General features: G+C 44.9%; 1 protein-coding gene across 1 annotated transcript in view; it reads left to right on the top strand.

The window, feature by feature from the left end:
• The window catches only part of PAK5 (p21 (RAC1) activated kinase 5), a 185,506-nt gene that overhangs the window by 70,584 nt on the left and 94,941 nt on the right, over window positions 1–19,981 (top strand). The window contains exon 2 of the mRNA XM_052698029.1: window positions 11,539–11,735. The gene's annotated coding sequence lies outside the window, so the exon portion shown is untranslated. The remainder of the gene's footprint in view (window positions 1–11,538; window positions 11,736–19,981) is intronic.

The following is a 19,981-nucleotide window of genomic DNA, read 5'->3' as shown; positions in this document are numbered from 1 at the left end:
GAAGATCAGTTTAAGGCATATCAGCAAGAAGTTTTCCACTGCTGGCTGTGTTGTGGGTGTCGTGTTTATTCTCCGCTCAAACTGGAAAGGTACTGGGCGCATGGGACAGGCTGTCAGCACAACCCACACATGCTTTACTCGTCCTTCTTGTTTGTTCTCTGTGTGAGCATGCAGGTCCCATCTCACAGCTTGGTAGCACCATGGCATCACAGCAGTCCAGCTCTGAGTGCTTTTGTAATGGACTTGCTGCTATCTGCATCCCCAAACCAACCTGCACACCGCACCCAGCACGTACACAAATGCCCTGAGCTTTATTTCAAGTGGGCAAGTGATGCAAACACCCGTTTTGTTTTAATTGGTTGGGAGAGAAACGGCAGCGTGCAGAGGCCCTGTCCCGCCGCAGGGTGCAGGCGCACGTGGGCACTGCGGCTGTGAGGCTGGGCAGGTGGGGATATCGCATTCCCATGCTGGGCCTCGGATGCTTCAGCCCCCAGGTGCCAGTGCTGCAGGCCGGTCTGATTCAGCTGGGAAGGTTCGTGTTTGGGTGCAAGGCAGATTGATTCTCTGGGAGCAGAACTGTCACTGACTGCTAGCATTATCTTTAGGGCCAGTCAAAAATGTGCTGAATTGTGAGTGTGTTGTGACTGAAGTCATTTTTTCTCTGCAAACAAACAAACAAACAAACAAACAAGCAAAAAACGATACTTGGCACTTTGTTTAGAAATGAATTTGTTTTCAATGATTTCTCCCTCGTGAATCTTCCCGCGGTCGCAGGGAAGGCTGAGCTCTCTTCCCGGAGGCGCCACCCCCGCGCTGCCCCGCGCCGCCGGCGGTGCAATGGCGCCACCTGCCGGCCGCCCCAGAGAGCGGAGCTGCGCCCCGGCTGCCCCCTCGCTCCTCCAGGGGAACCCGCGGCCCTCAGGGACCCCTCTGCGGTCAGCGGTTCGCCGCCAGACCGAGCCCGGCCGCTCGCCGCGGTGGATGACATTACTTCCACCCTTCTTCTGAGTGAATCTTCCGGATCCTTCCCAAAAACGCAGTTCTCTGGTTCGAAAAGAAGAAAATCACCCAGCCACCCTCAACCACTGAAAAAAACAAAACCCAAACAAACAACAACAACAACAAAAAACCACTACCCAAAAAACCCAGCTCTGTTTGTCAAGGGAATTATTTCTCTGTTCAGTGGTTCATCTCAGTCTATCTATGAGTAAACATTAAGATGAGAAGCGGTATTGTGGGTCAAGAAAACCCTTCAAAGCTAGCAATGTTTTTTTCTGCTGCAGTAACATCTGGGAACAGTCAGGACCTCAGGCCTGCCCTGCACTTCATCTTATCATATTCATGAGCGTAAAGACATTGTGCCAGTAGGTGACCCATGGGGCAGCAGTGACATATCCTTTAGCTCCACTGCTGGCTGTCACCCAGCTTGGGTTTTGCATCGTAATTTCTAAGATAACTCCTCAAAGGGTTTCTGCTGCATCCTGTCTTGAATTTAGTTAACTCTTGGCAGGCTACAATATTTTACTTAGCAGATTGTTGTTTTCAGGCCTGTTCCAGAAGTTATTGATTAATGCTGTACTTCAGCATGGGGTTTGGTGTTTCTCATGTTAAGCAAGAGGATTGAATAAAGATAGCTGCAATGAGAGCTAAACAGTTAAGTCATTGCCTCAAATTTGTGTTCCTCTTAGCGAAGCCACCCAGATGTTTTCTGCAGCATGTCTAGGGGTTTTCACTAGGGTGAGTGTGGGTATGAGCTGATTATCTCACAGCAGGCTTGAGCCTGCCTGATTTGCAGTTTTTCTCTAAAATAGGTGTGTCAGCCCACTAGCCTGTTGGTGGGTCAGGTGAATTCAAAGGCAGCTGCCTGAGAGGAAAAGGAAGAGCCAGAAAGAAGGGAACTGAGTTTGGACCGTGCTGTTGCTGTAGTGTTCTACCATACCTCCAGCAGTGTCTTTCTGCGGTGCCGCCTGAGGCACTAAGAGCTGTGGCCAGAGACAGGCTCTGATTCAAGGCAGGCCTTTTGCTTTGCAAGTGTCCAAGTGGCAACTGCCTCCCACTCACTGCTCTTGTGCAATGATTGGGAATTGTTCTCTTAGGAATAACAGAGATCTGCTTTTGCTGCTAGGTTTGATGCTCCTTAAGCATGTAGTCCTTTTGAAAAAGTTAGTTAGCCTTTGCTCAAATGCTTGTCTGCCTGAAGAGGATGCTTCCTTTGTGGAAGTTCACTGTGTTTCAGCTGTAGCTTCATTTTGCTATGCAGTCCAATATGCCTGCTGTAAGGAGCTGTGTGCATCTAGAGGTCTTGGGAGTGCAGTTACTTTCTGTGTAACAAGACTTATCTTAAGCAGATCCTGAAGCTCTGGTTTTTGGTTGCTATCACTACCACATACATGATGCTGCTAACCGAGCAAGAAACAGTAACGTTTCTTCTGAAAGCTATGTTATGAAGTTGTATGTCCAGGAGACTTGGATGCTTTACAGTGTTGCCATGCAGCTTTGAGTCACTTTCTGGGGACTGAGGTCTGAGGTCTGCAGTGCAGACTTATTTTGGCTATTCTTTTGCTGCCAGCAGGGCAAGAGAAAGCAAAGCTGAAAAACAGGAGTCCAGGGGTGAATTGCCCTCAAAACTTCACAGTGTTGCTGCTGGGGCAGGTTTATTCAGCTGCTCACAGAACACGATGGTTGAGCTGTGCTGGGCTTGGCCTGGTTTTTACTTGAGTACTCCCTTTTCAGTGGGGGTAAAAGTAAACACTTGAATAAGGTTAAATTCCATATTAATTCTACAGTGCTTTCCTTTGGGCTCACTCTGCTGAGGAAATGGAGGTGTGAGTTTGCTTCTCTTGATCTGGACTGCACTCAGGAGACCTGCAGATACAAGAGCTGAAAAAACAAAGCAGTGAGAGCATTTGGAGTCACTTCTGTCAGCAGCTTTTTCCAGGTAGTCCGGTGGCCTTCAGGATCAGTCTGGAATTAACTCTCAATTGAAGCTTCTTTTCTTCCCCTGCTTGATTGAAATTTGTAATGTAAAACATTATATATGTGTGAAAGATAATGAGAAAATTCAGTTTTTCACTATAGAGAAAATTGTATTTAGTTCCATACCATAGGGGAAAAATAGACTTCAAAGTTCAGATTTCTGTTGTTTCTTGTTATTTACAGACACAAAGTATTGTTTTGTTCCTAAATGAAGAAATAACACTGATTTTTTCTTTTTTTCTTTCGTTTGCTTTTCTTTCTTTCTTTCTTTTTTTTTTTTTCCCCAACAGAAATATGAAAAAGATAGAAAAGACAGAAAAATAGAGACAGAAAAAAACACAAAAGAGATTAGTGGAGTAGGAAAAAGATGAGAAGACTAAAATTGTTTCTTTCTTCCTGCTAGAAAAGTTGAAATACTTTTTTCATCCCACTTCAGTTAGTTTGGAGAACCTGAACATGAAGTAAGGAACCTGCACTCAGGTGTTTGTATCCTGCAGTGCTCTGATGTGGCCTTTACCCCACCCTTCAGACCCCCCAAAGGGAAGTAAAAGCAGTGAGCAACTAATGGCTTTCTCTTTTCGTTTTCATACCATTGACTGTAGTTGATGGCAATAAAACAACATCTTCACTTTTTATCTGCCAACTCAGTCTTTACTAACACTTTAAAAAAAAAGGCCCAAGTTGCTTATTAAAGGAGGTGTGTGAACGTCATTTGACACGCTTTGCTATGCTGGCCGTGAATCTAAAGAAGAAAACTATAAGCTCAGGTTGATATTAACATCCCAGGCATTCTCCTGCAACACAAGAAGTTACTGACCCATTGATTTACATATTTTGTTTGCTGCTTTAATCCTCTTGCCATGCCTGTCCCCTCTCCCTTCTTCTTTCCTCTCTCTCTAAAGGCAAGTTTCATTTCTTTTTCTTGAAGCTTCTTGCTCACTGTTAGATATTGTTTGGTCTTAGCCCATTAATTGAGTTGAATGGGAGCAGAGAGGAGAAAATGAGCAATGCTCTGATAGAGAGCAGTAGGGTAGCAAGCTGTAATGTATGGACAGAGTGTGCTTGTGACACACAGGTACACAGAGTCATTTAAAAATATTCAGCCCTCTGAAAAACGGCCCGCAATTGAAGTCATAGGGCATGTGTCACAGGGCCACACTGACATACCACAGATAGCATTAATTCATTTGTTTACTCACAAGCATCAATCTTTTCAGTATGAATACTCTTTAGAGTGTTCAATAGAGCATACTATTTTTTTAAATGTGTAATACAGAAATTTTGAAACCTTCTCGAAGATTTTATCAGTCAGCTCAGCCTCTCTAAATTACGGACTCCTGTGCTTCATTGACTGATAGATTGCCTGCAATGGGAAACTTTTTTCTCTGAGATTTTACCAGTGGATTTCCTAGACACTGAGGACTTGTAGTAATGTTTTAATGGTAGACCTTGTGGAGATCATTGTCTGCATTGGTGCCTTTCCTTAAATCCTTGTCTGAGTTGGAGCTCAAACACTTTAAAAGCTCAGCTGTTCCTAAAAGAGAATTGTTCACAGCATCTGTCTCTGATTTCTGGCATTCCAACAACCAGGCTGTAACTTCCTAATTCCCCCAGCCCTGAGCTCTCCCTGGATGTGAACACCCAGCCAAGTTTTGTGCTGGCCTCTCAGGCCCCTTCTTAATGGAGAACTCCTCAGGGCAGAATTCTTCTAGGGGCCTCATTTCCCCTGCAGCCCCTTTTGGTAGCCCTACAATGGCTGCTCTGGGCTTCTTTGATCCATAACTGGAGTGATAACCCATACATCAAGAAACACAATGTGCCTCAGATGTTCTGGCATCCACCCTTATCTTTCTCTGGAGCATCCCGTGCAGCCCACTAATGGCTTGTAAATCTGCACATTCTCTTTCCCTGAGTTCCAGCTCTAATGTCATGAGTTAGTGGTACAGAACTTCAAGTGTGTCCTTACTGGTAGGAAAGCTAAAAGAGCTAAAACAGAAGGCATCTTGTCATTATGATGATCCTGGCTGTGGAATTGCAAAATAATTCGGTTTGGAGTCTCTGGTGACTTTCTATTCTAATCTCCTGCTCAAAGCAGATCCAGTTATTGGGAGATTTGCAATGAAACTGCTAAAGTGGCAATGGTGTTCATCTCAGAAGAAGCTGTCCAGCTGTGAAGACAGTCAAAACCCAATTGGATGCAGTCCTGAATGACCTGGTCTGGCTGACCCTGACTGAGTAGAGGAGTTGGACTAGATAACAAATGAAGAAGTTCTTTCCAACCTCAATCATTCTGTGAGGTTCTGTCATCAAAAGCCATCGGAAATGGAGTGGCCAGCAGGGCAGGGAGGTGATTGTCCCCCTCTACTCTGCTCTTGTGAGGCCCCATCTGGAGTACTGTGTCCAGGCCTGGAAAGATAGAGAGCTGTTGGAGAGGGTCCAGAATAGAGCCACGAAGATGATCAGGGCTCTGGAGCACCTCCCCCACAAAGACAGGCTGAGGGAGCTGGAATTGTTCAGCCTGGAAAAAAGGAGGCAGGGGGGTGACCTCATTGCAGCCTTTCAATACCTAAAAGGAGCCTACAAACAGGAGGGGAATCAACTCATTGAAAGGGTTCATAACTGCAGGACAAGGGGAAATGGTTTTAAGTTGAGGGAGGGAAGATTTAGGTTGGATGTCAGGGGGAAATTCTTTACAGAGAGAGTGGTGAGGGGCTGGAACAGGCTGCCCAGAGAGGTTGTGGATGCCCCATCCCTGAAGGTGAAGGCCAGATTGGATGGGGCCTTGGGCAGCCTGGTCTAGCATTAAATGTGGAGGTTGGTGGCCCTGCATGTGGCAGGGGGGCTGGAGATTCGTGATCCTTGAGGTCCCTTCCAACCCTGACCATTATGTGATTCTGTGAAGAGCCAAATGTCTGAGGTTAAAAGTACAACATTCATCATGTGAATTGTTCACTTAACATGTTCAGAAATTATGCAGTTGGCTCAAGCTGAGATGAATAGAAAAATATATAGATGCATAGAATAATTCACTTGAACAACTATTCACCATTTAGAAAAGCAAGCACTGCTTTCCCTCACTCAGTCTGTCCCATCTGCTTGAACTCCAAGCATTTAATGCAAGATATCCTGTATTTCTCTGCTACGAAGCATGCTGGGGTTTTAGCTACATTACTAGTGTTGCTAAATGATGTTTTATGAGATAAATCCTTTTCCCATCACAACTCTTAAGTTAGCCATTATTATCCCACTTGTGCAGCCAAGGAATTGGGTCAGAAGGGAGAAATGGACTGACAATTAGGGTGGAAGTGCCCTCGGATAATCAGTCAGGTGCTGCCATTTGCTGCATCCTTCCTACACTGGAAAAAGACAATAGCATCATGTCTTTTTGTCCTTTGAAACTGCTTGATGATGACAACTTGTTATGTCTTTGGGTAAACACATCCTTAAATATGTTTCTTAAATTTGCTAAGTATTCCAACTCCCAATTCCTTTCCAGCTCAACATTAATATTAATGCAGATTTTCTGACTTCAACACGTGGGCTTTTCTAAAGAGTGCAGATCTCACACTGACTCAGGCTGGAGCAGAAACCATGTTTGAGAAACCTTGAAAACCTTCTTTAGGGAGAAACTCATAAAATACACAGCAAAAAATATTATCAGCTAACTATAAATATGGACATGCTCTAGTTTTTTGCTTTTTTTTTTTTTTCCAGCATGACGACAGATGTGCTTTCTAGCTCTCTATAGCCAAGTTTTTAGTTAAAGGTCAGGGGCTGAGAATTTGAAAATGATACCTGACTGAAATTAAATTGCTTCTGCCTGTTGACATGTTCTCTAGTTATATGTACCAGTATATATCAGAAATATGTAGTGGCTTCTGGTACAGAGGCTTCTTTGTGCAGGGAAACAAAGGAAGCTCCCTGCCAAGAGCAGAGCAGGTACAATAAGCACACTGTTTCAAATGGGCTGTGGCAGGTTATTCTTCCAAACAAAATTCCTCATTCATAACAACATCCAAGTGTGTGTGTGTGTGTGTGTGTGTTAGGTGGGCTCTTCACCTGCAGTGATCCTATTGCATTTGATTTTATTTCTAGTCTCTGCTCTGTTCTGGGCAAGTTACTGAAGAGCACCACAGGTGTCATTTTTTGAGACTTACTTGTCAGAGCCAGATCAGGGTGAGGTGATGATAGTGTTTGTGGATGCTTGGCTGTTGTTCTATTCCTTAGTATTCCAAGGAAGAAGATTCCCTCAGCTCAGTGGGTTCCTGCTCCAGTGTAGCATGTCAGTGCTATCCTGGTGGCCCTCAGCTGGCTCCAGCCTGTCAGCATCCTTCTCCTCCAGAAGGCACCAGAGCACTGTGTATTTTCCATCTATTCTTGCTTGGACTCAATCACCTCACTTAGAAAATCCTTTTTGGTCCTCTGTGGGTGAACTGTTTTCCTGAGTGCACTTTTCTAGTCCAGTTCCCAGGCAGGATCTGGCCTCCAAAGGGTCTCAGCTAAACTGCCTCCCTGAGTCTGAACACCTGAATTTCATGTGAAGATGTGCCTTTTTCAAGAGACAGGAGGACATTACTAAAGTATGTCCCTGAGTCTCTCTTCTTTCCAGATTACCAGAGTTAAGCCTACAACTGTTTTTAAAAGTGAGAGCTTTTAGGCATCGACATCCTGTCTGCCTTGCATGCCTGCAGTGATGTGCCCTGACTGAGCCAGGCTGTGGAAGAATAAAGGCAGCATATTGTACTGAGAACTGCTTACATATCATGGTGCTGAGTGTGGTGAATGGGAAGGGAATGAAAGATGTTGTGACCTACCAAGGAGGCCAGGAGTAGGAAACTGGGACTTTCCAGCATCTTGAGGGTCTTTTAACCTTCAGTAGGAGCAGCAGCTTGAAGCACCAGTGGCCTCCATTTGCCTAGTCTGAGTAAGGCTGGTAGTGCTAAGCATCCAGCATCTCTCATAGCTTTCATAAGGCTGCAGGGCACACTACCAAACGCAATCACTTAACCTCCTACATAACCATCAGATAAAGACCATCTCCAGTGGAAGGAGGTTCAAAGTAGTTACTATTCATTGCTGGAAAACCCAGCCTTCTCTAAAGGCTATCAGGAAAGACCAGCTTCCTTTCTAGATATCCAGCACAGGCTGCAAGATTACCTCCTCCACTGGTGCCCAAATGGGAGGGGATCTCTTGGAACATCACAAGATAGAAGACAGAATTATGGCATCTATCTCTCTTTGTTTCTGGATCTCTTTAGCACTACTAGTATTTAATCTAGGTCAGTTATAACACAGCTTGAAGCTGACAGATGAAAGAGCTGCAATTAACACAGTCAAGCCTGTATTTTCTTATGAGCAGCGAATGTTATGTGGACAAGCAGACAGAGATCTCTCCCAACTTATGTACTTGCTGAAAATTTAGCAAGCACATTGATCAACTCTGTTCATGGAGATGCTCTTGAGTTTTTGTATTTTAGTCTTGTCATCAGCAAAGTTCATGATAATTATGTTGCGTGGAATGACTGCTACAGAATGAAAGAGCAAGCTCCAGGGAAGTTCTTCTTTATGGCAGCTCATTTTTCAGTGATATGAGTGATGGTTCTAACCAACAGGTCCATGCAGCGGAATAAATTCTACCATCTCATCATTGCTTTGGGGCATGAGTTATTCTCACTGATAACTGTTTTTTATAACTAGGAATGGCTCCTATGCATCCCAGCAAAGAAAAGGATGCATATACATTATAAGAGCTTATTGCACTTTGTGGCTGACATTTGCAAAGCTACCCAAAGGATTTGGATATCCAAATCCCATCAATTTTAATGAGCATAAAATACCCCACCCCTTGGTTGCCTTAACTGAAGCATCCATATACACAGTGCTTAACTCCAAGCATGTAGAAGTCAGCGGATATTAGGCCAGGTCTGCATGTGGGACTTCAGACAGAAGAGCAGCCACCACACACCTCTCATGAAGGAGTTGGAGGCAGTGCAGATGGTTAGAGTAATGTGTTAGAGCAGACTGATTCCAGTTGCTTGGGAAAAAGCTACTTGTAGGCCAGATTCTCCCAAAGTGCCCATGCAGCCACGTTACAGCCAGAAAGAAAGGCAATACAGGAATGGAATCTCACCCATCCCTGAAGGCTAACAGGGAAAAATTCCACAAGAGAGAGATCTCCAACCAGAGATCCTTTCTGAGGGGCAGTCAGCCCTTAAATGAGGTCTAAGAGAGGTGCAGCCAGGCTTCACCCTTTCTGCTCACATAGCTGAATTGCCTTCACCTGTGCTCCCGAGGCTGACCAGTCCTTTCCTCGGTTGCTCAATCAGGCTGTGACTCAACAGTTCCATACAAGGCACCACATGCAGTCTGACACAAAATGCTTTAATGGGAGCTACTTCAGGAAGAAGATTGGACCTGTGGTAGCACAAGCTGCAGTAGCTGTGTCAGAGTAGGGATGGGCATCAGGGCAGTGAGAGTGCCGGAGTCATTGATGTGGCAGCTAGGCAGCCTTGAGTAATGAGCTGAGCATTGGTGAAACCAAATAATTAAAGTCGCTCATGGAACAACCATTAAATAAGTGGGTGCTTATTAAGGTTGGTCTCAGGAACATGTACAAAGTGTGAGAAGGGCCAAGGAAACAATAAGCCTCTCTTGACTCTTAGCATTTTTCACCTTCTGTAAAGATTGCTGAGGGAACCATTGCTTAATAATATTTTTTCCCTGACAATCAGGTAAAATCAGTAAGCCAGCCCTTAGCCCAACTAACTAGTGGATGTGTTCCTCCATGTAAGAGTTTCTTGATCTGTGAGTACAGCTCTCAAGCAGCCTCAGCTGTGCAGAATAGCCCACCTGCAAGTGTGTTAGTGGCATCAATGATTTGTACACAGGTGGTCTTCAAGAAGAGGCCATTTTGGTTGCAGATGAGATTAAACCAAAATTATTTTTCTGAGTTTGCCATTCATCTAGTGAAAAAGCTGATTCTCATTTGTTAATCTTTTGAGATGTGTCTGTCTGAAAATAACCAGAGTCTCTCCACTAAGTGTTAGGATGTACCACGTGCATGGAGGAAATTAGAGCTGAGTATGTATTCACTTGTTTTCACTGATGTTTGAACTATAAGATTTACTTGGCTTGGGTGATTTGTTTGTGTTTTGCATTCCTGGCAACTTGTGTCAGGTACTCTTGGGTAGAAATGAGAATGCAGTTAAACGTCTAGAGAAGTGGCATTTGGTTGAATGAAATAATGTTAACTGTATTGGATGTGTAAGGAAAGAAGGCAGACTACATTTTGCACTCAGTGCTGGTTTATCAAGTAAAAAGAAGTACTACCTGAAGTCAGCAAACTAAGCCATTTAATGGTTTCCACGTTTGGATTTTGTAACCTGCAGTCCTCAGTCTTGTCTCTTATTTTATTTACTGCAAATAAGCGTACTGTTTTTCCAACTTAGCTTCTTTTTTTGAGGCTAAGACAGCTATGTAAGAAGATGCTGTATCTGCTGCAAGTTCTTTGTACCTCAAATGCTAGTACTTATCAGAAGCCCCTTTATTTTCTTCCTCCTTGAAGTGAGATTCTTGGAGGCTGATGTTATAAAATCAGCAGTCAGATGCATTCAGTAAAGATTAACTGTTCACAGTTTGCTGTATTTAATAGCCTTGCAGTGGAGACCAAGGAAATTCACATCAACTTTCTGTGCTGCTCAAAGTGTTCTTGAGAAGTTTTTATCTTTGGTCTTCCTGAAAACTTTCACTCTTGCTTACAGCACCTCTATAGCTTTTCAAAGGATGAACAAAAATCTCTAGGATAGTAAACCTGAGCCATACAGAAAAAGAACTAGTCTAGAAATGAGAACTCTTCACCTGGGAAATGACAAAGGTTTCATTTCAATGAGTAACTCTCTTCATTTTGTAAATTGCTGCCGTGTTAGCATTGAATCTCAGGAGAAACAAAATGCAGGTAAAACCAGAAATACGTCAATGATTTCTGGGATATTAAATTAATAGAGACCAAAGCAAGTTGCATCAGCCTAATTATTTTGTAATAGTATGGGTAAACCAATGTGCATTTAGGTTTTTTATTAGAGAGCTCATCTATTGCATCTATCATGTAGGCCAAATCCCACTCTTATTTGCAATTCCTGAAATCCTACTGTAGGCAATAGTACCATGTGAAATGGGCAGCATCTCAGCTCTTGTTTGATAATACAAGTTGCAATAGAAAACAAAGGCAGAATACACAGCTCTTACATTCCCATTATTTGCACACAAGTGGAATTGCAAGGATCCCAACCAGGAACAACAGGTAATAACAGCAGCCAATCCTCTAAGAAAGAGGGCATGTTAGTTTGAGTAGTTTTTAAAAGAAAAAGGACTTTGTGGGGGCTATGTGGGTTCAGGTGAGCTTCTGCCATTCAAAATCAATTCAGCACCTTTGGGAAATGATGTGACTGGTGTGACTGATTCCATTTAATGTTTTGTATTGGCAGGGGTATTTGTAGAATACCAGCATTATAACATTTTCCTGGCAGAACATCACTCTGTCCTTTGCTCTTGACTTGCTTTCAGGTCCTTGTCTGGCTTCCGTGTGAAAATGACCTAAATTTCAAAATAGAAGTTCCCAAGAGCAAGAATTACTGTCTGTGCATCGTACTGTGCCTGCTACAAGGCCTTCCCTCTGGGTGAGCTTCTGAAATACACCTCTGTGCCACAACAGATCAGCAGAACTGTAACCTCATCACCCTGTGCTTTGAAGAGTCCTCCAGGTATGAATTGCTAATAAGTAATACTAGCAGCATCCCTAAAACATGCACCTTGGGGTTCACTTGAACATTGCTTGGGGGCAGCAGTTTGCATTTATGGGAGCAGCCACAGTGCTCAGACTGTTCATTAATGCCTTTCACCTTGTGATTGTTGAGGTCCGGGTTGCTCTGTTGAATGCCTTGGCATGTGGCTGAGGAGAGAAGCACTTGCTGTAGACAGCCAAGTTCATGTTTGCTTGCTTATTGTCATCTCAGCAAGGGAGAAAAAAAGTCCCAACAAATGGCCTCATAGTCTTAGCAGTCAGAAATATTTGAGATTTCCAAAATTTTACCATTGTAAAATTGTACGTTTTTCAGCTTGCAGCTGCTGCAAGACTCCAAACCTTCTGTGGAGGGCAAAGATGTATGGCTCTGTGTGCCTGAAGCAGGCATAGGCAAAATATGAGGCTGTGGCAGAGCAGATGTATAATCAATAATATCACAACTGCCATCATTTACACAATTATAATAATATGTCAAATTGGTATTGAGTTAACAGGGCTGTATACGTTTGTTTTTTAAACGAAAAGGTTTATGGAACAGAAAGGAACCTTAGCAACAAAATGCCAAACTGCAAGTATAGAGTACCTGCACTCCCAGAGACTTTCTGCGTGAGCTAAATAATTAAATGTACCTGGCCTTGATTCTCCATTGTTGAGTGGAAGAGAAAGCGTGTTGATTTTCTGGAGCTGCCGAGGTCTCCTCACATTATACCCTATGCAGTGTCACTGTGCCAGGATTAAACTCTAGTTCAGAGAAAGATGCTATAAATCCCAGTAACTCTCAAAGTCCACAGGTACTACTTGTGATTATCTGAAGAGGTAACTGCCATTATCTCCCCCTTGGCACAACCTGATGGCAAAGCTAGCAGCACTTCAGGCACCCCCACGTTCTCTTTGTGACACAATGTCCTGCCTGGGTGCTGCTCCCCAGGGGTTCAGCCTCCTGCCACAGGCTGCCTGTGTGCCTGCCTTGAGCAGGGCTGCATCCCCCTGGATCAGCCCCTGGCGGAGCGGCTCTCCAGCAGCGGTACCCTTATATGAGGGGGATTTCTAGTTGCCATGACGATGAGCCTGTAGGGATGAACGTTTCTTTCTGCAAACGGCAGTTCAAAGCTTAAAGTGATGTTACTGCCTCTGAGTGCATATTAGTGCCATGTGCAAACATAGCTGGGCAAACCCTTATGAAAATAAGGAGGAAAAAGGAAAAAAGCCAGCTGGTTCTGCGCTCCCTTCCCCACTCAGGCTTCGAGCAATAGAGAGAGTGATTGCTTTCTGTGTCTTTGTTCCCAGCTCTGGCACAAATCAAATCAAACCTCCCTTCCCCCAGCAAAGCGCATTCACTAAGCTGGAGCATGCCAGAGTGAAAACGGATTAAAAAGAAAAATCATCTCTGCTGCTGCAGATGAAGAGGCATAAATCAGTGTGATGGGGGGTGCTCTGCCTCTGGGCTGGTGATTCCCTCTGCTAATGGGGTGCTTAAATCAGTGTGGCTGACAGTCCTGGTATCTACTGAGCTCTCCTCTGCCTTCCTCTAATGGCAATGTGCTGAGAAGGGCTGCAGCCAGACCTGCTACGGTGTGAGCCCAGCAGTGCAGGAGGAGCCCAAACAGCCTCTCACCGTGCTGCAGGGAGCTCCTGAGGCAGGAAGTGCTGCAGTGTGCTCCAGCATTCAACAGCGGCACCCCAAAGCCATAAAAGTGGGTTATATTTCAGGATGCTTTTCATAGCTGATGTTTGAACAAGGGTTGTTTATTTTCAGGTTTTAGATACTGAGGAGTCAGGTTTTCTTCTCCTGTGTAAATAGGCCTTCTGTACATTTTAAACAGTCTTATATAGGTCGTGAATATATTTTAACTTCTAACAGAGTAAATCTGACTTTCTTAGAGTTGTATGACCCTGGAAGCTGGGGGAGTGAATTTCCAGGTTTACAGTGAAACACCTCTACACTGTCAGTATTCTTTTCTCCTCTTGTCTGTCCCACAAACTAATGGTGCAGAAGGTAGGGACTCTTTCAGCCAGCCCCATCAGTAGAAAAACAAAGTCTATAGTTGGAACTGGTGTGTGAGGGCCTGTGGATGAGTTGGGGTGGAGGACTGGGGACAACCTTGAAGTGTGGCTGGGCATGTGGTTGTCAGTGCCCACTGTCCTGCGCCAAAACTATTCACAGAGAAAGGGGTGTTTGCAAGTAGGAGTGAGAAAGCAGTGGGGCTTTGCCTTGCTGTTGTATTTCGCTGCCATTGAAGTGTAGGTTGAAAGTGGTGAACACCTGTAAGAGGTGAACTTGTGATAAGGACAATATCTTTATTGTACTGGCATTTTTCCTCAGTTTTTACTATTTGCTTCAGCCACTGGGCTAAGCAGTGGTGATAAGCCTGTAGACTCCATAGTGGGTGGAGGGAACATTTCCTGGCAGGGCAGCAAGGCTCAGAAGGGCTTATGCTTGGGATGGAAGACCCAAAGTAACCCTGAAATGGTACCTAGCGGAGGGGAAGGAGGGCATTGGCTATGAAGTGTGGTCTACAACCAGACTCTGACTTTGGAGTGATGCTGAAGGGCTCTCAAAACATGGCCAGTTGGACATGACATTCCTGAAAGGTTTTGAAATACAAAGAGCCAGGACTACGTCCCTCAGAAAATGCTGTTTTTCCCCAGCATAGCTTTGCCAGTTGGGCTGGATTAGGGAGGATTCCCCTGTTTGGAAAGGGGGGACTCCTTAATCCTTAAAGCCTGGATTTAAAGATCCTAGAGAGAGTAATCACATCTGGATTAGTATCTGCTGGGGAGCTCTATGAGAGGGAGCAGCGTGACACCACCAGCCCTGAGCTTGGTCCTCATCCTTGTTTTCAACTCCTTTTACCAACCACGTATCTGAATTATACTTAGATGAAGAAAGAAAATCCCACAGAAAAGAGTATTTCCGTATCCAAGCCATAAGTGGTTTTCTGCAGGGGAGAAATGTGTAAAACATGGCCTGGGCAGGTGACAGAAGGTGAGAGTTTTCTTGTAACTGTCTTTTTTGTTGCATTCACTGTGCTTCTTTTGTAGCAAACTAAGCCAGCCTTTAGCCAAAGGAGGAGATGCTGATGACAAACACACCGGTGTAGTGCCAGCCCTGCACTGCCTGGAGGTGAGCTGGCCTGCAGCTGTATGAGGACACCTATAGTTACTGCCTAAGTCTTTCTTGTTTACTTATTTGAAGCCAGATCCCTATAAATGTGAGATTTCTGTACAGATTTAGAACAAGTAAAGCCTTTATGTCAGCTGAGGCAAATTCCTGCTGGAGAAATGCACCATATTGGCTTTTCCAGCTGGCCACAGTTATTGCCATAGCTGCAAGTGAACTCAGGGTCTGTGTGTTTACCTGGCAGGAGGCAGCTGCTTCAAATCAAATGAAGATCAGCTTCCTGACAGGTTCACCACTTCAAAATTAAAACTGCATTATTTACTCAGGAATTTCTGACATGAAATCTTGCTTCCTTCCTTGCATCTTCCATCTCCCTCTGTAGCCAAGATGAAGGGTGATGACATGCTTGGCACATTTGCAAGCTCCCTGTAGTATCCCTGTGCTATGTGACAGTGGTTAGGCTTGGCAAACCAGGGTGGCAACAGCAGCAGTGACAGGCAGGCACCACCTGACTGACCTACCTCAGGTTGGGAACAGGAGCTTCAGGCCTTGCAGCATGTTGCCTTCTTGGTTGCCTTCTCTAAAAGCTCCCTTTGGACGATACTGCAGGCCCCTTGGCATGCTGCCCCATGTGCTTGTGCTGCACCATTCCAGCCTTGCAAGTTTGGCTTATCACCTTGCTTTTCAAGCGTGATCCATTTAGTGCATTCATCTTTGCTTTCAGTTTTCAGATCCTCTGGATCTCCTTTTGCAGGTCTTTAGATCCATCATCCTATTCTGGGTGGGGATGAGTTTAAAGCCCTCTCCTTCTGTATGAATCCATCCTCTGAAAGAGACATCACTGAAGTAAATATGAACAGTGCAGCAGAAAGGAAAGCAATGTAATCACAGCTTTGCCAAGAGCCTGGCACCCTTTTGTTTAAGTCACTGATTCTGTTGATCATTGCAGCAGACTAGGGAGCTATCCTGATTTACTAACAATTTCCAGTGTGACTTTTGCACAGGACAGACAGTTTCAGTAAGTTCCTCTTTAAAACATTCATTGCATGATATCAGAATAAATTAGACAAATACCTCTAAAGACCTGATCTTTAACCCTTCCCTTTGCTATTTGTTGCTGAATTGAGGGACAGTGTTTTTCTCCTTTCCCTCCACTGCCAGCCCCACTGATGCAGACTGATTTCAGTAGCATGCCATCAGTGCCCACTCCCTAGTGACTCTGCTGTGCCAAAATAGTTTGGGCATGTGTACCAGTGGAGCAAGGCAGAGGATGCTCCATGTGCAGGAATCTGCCTCCTGTGTTCAGAGGCCACGGGACTGAGGTGCCACACACTGTGCTCTCATTGCTTCATGTTGGCAGTCATTTACAACCATGGGGCTGTCAGCGTTTTTTTCTTCCCTCCCAGGCTGTGTTGTATTGAATGGGATTTGGATAGTGGCTTATTTGTTAGAGATTGTGCCACTGCTCTGGGATGCCTGCTCCTGCAATTTGTCCTTTTCATTTAGATGTTGCCGAGCACCTGAATCACACAGAATCACAGAAACACCAAGGTTGGAAAAGACCTACAAGACCATCCAGTCCAACCATCCACCCATCACCAACAGTTCTCACTAAGCCATGTCCTCAACAGAAAATCCAAACGTTCCTTGAACACCTCCACAGTTGGTGACTCCACCACCTCCCTGGGCAGCCCATTCCAGTGCCTGACCACTCTTTCAGACAAGTAGTATTTCCTAATGTCCAGCCTAAATCTCCCCTGGTGCAGCTTGAAGCCATTCCCTCTAGTCCTGTCACCAGTTACATGGAAGAGGAGGCTGACCCTCAGCTCACTACAACCTCCCTTCAGGTAGTTATAACTGAGAGCAATGAGGTCTCCCCCGAGCCTCCTTATCTCCAGACTGAACAATCCCAGCTCCTTCAGCTGCTGCTCATAAGGCCTGTGCTCCAGACCCCTCTCCAGCTTTGTTGCCCTTCTTTGAACCCAATGCAGGGCCTCGAGGTCTTTCTTGCAGTGAGGGGCCCAAAACTGGACACAGCACTCTAGGTGCGGCCTCACCAGAGCAGTTAACCTGTGTTAACTCTAGCCTTTTGAACAGTGAAAATCCTTTCCATGGTTGGAAAATGTCTGTGTGTAAATCTCTGAGGACCAGGGCTGGTTTTTTCTATATTCCAGATATGAGCAGGGGTCTCAGTCTAGTTTCTAAACTAGGTCAGCTGATGTCTGTAAGGCAAGAACAGCAAGGAACCTGGTGCTATCTGTATCTGTGCTCAATGGTACCATCAGAAGGGCTGCAGGAAGAGAATGAGGTATCTTGGCAAATCTCTGTATGTGTGTGCCATAGCCCAGAGAAACCTGTTTGCAGCAGGTATCCCATGCATGTGGCTATTGGTGTAATTGTAGCATGAAAGGTGCTCAGAGATGATGCCCAACAATGTCAGCTGGTGGGGAAGAGTGAAAGAATAACATTTTTTAAATTGATGCCGTATGCTTCAAATTCCATCATCTCTCTCAGTTCTGCTGAAATCAGGAAGTTCTTTACTTTGGGAATTTCAGTGCTGCTTTAAGCAGATTTTTAAGTCAGCGGTCTGTTGGGAAGGGAGGGAGATCTTGGCAAAGCCACTGCCTTGTCTGCAGTGATTGTAAAGGACCCAAGGTACCTGCTGGTGTCAGAGGAAGGAAATGAGCACTGGGATCTCCAGCAAAGTAATTTTAGGCTGATACCATTTCCTCTTTCAGTTTAATATAATCATCTTTGGTGTCTGCTTCTACAACAATGGCTTTGTACTGCTAAACCTTTGCAGCATATTAGCAGAGGCAGCTGGAACTTGAATTTGATTTTGTCTAGAGTGAGAAAACTTATATTTAGCACTTGGCAAATCTCTTGAATGCAGGAGCACATCAGTATATAAATGCAGGTTGCTTTGATCAGTGTAATTTTGGAAGCTAAAGGAAGAGAGAATATATTCAGAGTACTGATAATGTCAAAGGAACTATAGAAAATATTCTGCCTGGTGACTGCAATTATATTATTCTACAATATTAGCCTAGCCAGAACTGCAAAAAAATATATAATGGAAAAATGCTTTGGGTAGCAAAATACTCTTAGTGCAGTCTTTTGTACACTGCAGTATAAGGGTGAAATCCAAATGCACGTTGTCTCAGATGAAGTGGCTGGTGAGAGCACAGAATGGCAAGAGCTGGACTAATCCAGGGACACAGTGGTGAGTGGGCAGTACCAGGGCCAAGTGACGTGAGAGAGCAATAAGGTCTCCCTCAGTCAATGCGCACCCTGGGGAAATGCACCACAAGCTGAAATGGCAGTGGGACAAGCTGCCTGCCTCAGCCCCTCTTCTCATTTGGGCACAACTCCCGATGGCTCCTTTGCAGTACAGGATGCCAAACTAATAGTCACTCTTGGCATTAAAGCATGTGTAGGACTCAGGATTTGGCCATATGCTCTAACAAAAGGAAGCGCTTCAGTTTGCAGTTCTAGGGGAGAGCTGGAGGCATTCCCAACAGTGGCCTCTTCTGGCAGCTCGTGTCCCTTTGAAACCTGTCCTGCTTTGAGAGGAGCAGCCTCTGACCTCACTGACTTAGCAGAAGTTTGCACAGATACATGAACCCAGCTGCACCGCTGCAAATTTCTGGTCCCCTTATCCCCAGAAACTGCCGGGGTCTATCTAGTGTTCTGCTGGAGCTACAGTTGGAGGGAGGAATACTTGGTACCTGCCGGGTGAGGAGCCAGAGTTGCTGGCATTTGGGAGGCTCATCTGCAGGCTCATTGCTTCTTAAGGACTAGGATTTTTAGTGAGGATTCTTCTTATTTAGCAAAAGCAGTCAGTGCCAGAACATGGAAGCACGTGGTTTTGAGGAGGGGCTCTTTTTTTGCTCTCAGCAGAAGGAGTTTAAAAAAGTGATCAAGTGATAGCATTCAAATTTGCATGGGTGGAACAGAAAAGGCTTGGATGAAAATATCATCAAAAGTGTTGTGGGCATAACTAAGCTTGTGTTGCCTCTGGAAAAGCAGTTACATGATGAGGTTCACCTTTCTTCCCCACTGCTGTTTCTGGCTTCCAAGAAATATCCTGAGCATTGTGATTTATTGCAGTGCTGGTAGAAGACATTTTAAGTTTTATAGGCAGCCAACACTGTGAGTCCAGACCTCCAGAAAGAAAAACAGAGCCTCCTCATTTCATACATGCAAGGAAGATGCAGTAGTTTTTAAGTGCTGATGTATGATGGGGCTTTGGGAATTCAGATCCAATTCTTGCTCATTCCCTGCTTCAGGTTGGTAGCTGCCTCTGAGTTACATAGAGCTTCATCAGGAGATTTGCACTGCTGCAGCATTGCCTCAGTGTTATTCCCCAAACCTACCATTCTTGCCATAGCCCAGAGGAATGACTGCGTAGGCTTGAGACACAGCCCTCTTTCACAGCTGCCATGTCAAGAAGTTATTGCCCCTTATCAGAGGCTGCGGCTCCTTCCAGCCTGTGATGTTTTCTGTGCTCTAACCCACTGATGAGGCTGGCTAACTGAAAAAGCTTTGCTAGGTGCCTGTTCACTTGCCTTCCTCTGCCGCCAGCGGGTGAGCAAACAAGCATCAGCGATGCGACAGAGATTGTTTTTGCACCATGGCTACAGAGGAAAACCATGTGAGATTTGATGCCTTACAGCTTTTTGCTCTGCAGGCCCATAGATCAGTGTAGCAGAGATGGTTTGTCTCATGGCGAATAGCTGACTGCAGGCCAGTTGGCAGCCCTAGTGCAGGGAAGGCTGTTAATAACGGAGTTGGGGTTGATGCACGGCATCACTAAAATGGATTGACAGATTGGCGGAGAGCAGTTTTCATGCATCCCATATGTTGCTTGGCTTCCTCTGGGTGACTTATAAAGAGGGGGAAAATATTTTGCTGGAAAAAAGTAAGGTTATTTATATACTTGGGTATTTTTAAGCAGATCTCTCCCCCTCTTGCTTGACATGATGCGGTCAAAAATAAAGACAAAAGTTGATCCTTTAATCGTCTTAGAAGTGTGCTTGAGGTATTAAGTAGGTGCAGTTTTCCTCTCGCTCTAATGGCAGAAC

This window comes from Tympanuchus pallidicinctus, unplaced genomic scaffold (genome assembly GCF_026119805.1).
Source record: "Tympanuchus pallidicinctus isolate F22 unplaced genomic scaffold, pur_lepc_1.0 scaffold1, whole genome shotgun sequence".
Lineage (NCBI taxonomy): Eukaryota > Metazoa > Chordata > Aves > Galliformes > Phasianidae > Tympanuchus > Tympanuchus pallidicinctus.
This window is presented reverse-complemented; position numbering and strand designations above follow the sequence as displayed.